Raw genomic sequence first — 205 nt, forward strand, 5'->3', positions numbered from 1 at the left:
TAGGGGTAGGGTAGTGGAAGGTGGGTTAGTGGAGAGTACGACAGGGGAAGGGGGTTAGTGGATAGTAGGGTAGAGGGTTAGGGGAAGGGGAAGGGGGTTAGTGGAGAGTATAGGCTAGGGGAGTGGGAGGGGGGGGAGGCGGTTAGGGGACAGAGGAGAGAACACCGCATACCACATTAATTGGGGTTGTGAAGCCACTGACAAA

The sequence above is a fragment of the Macrobrachium nipponense genome, chromosome 30, assembly GCF_015104395.2.
Source record: "Macrobrachium nipponense isolate FS-2020 chromosome 30, ASM1510439v2, whole genome shotgun sequence".
NCBI classification, from domain to species: Eukaryota; Metazoa; Arthropoda; class Malacostraca; order Decapoda; family Palaemonidae; genus Macrobrachium; species Macrobrachium nipponense.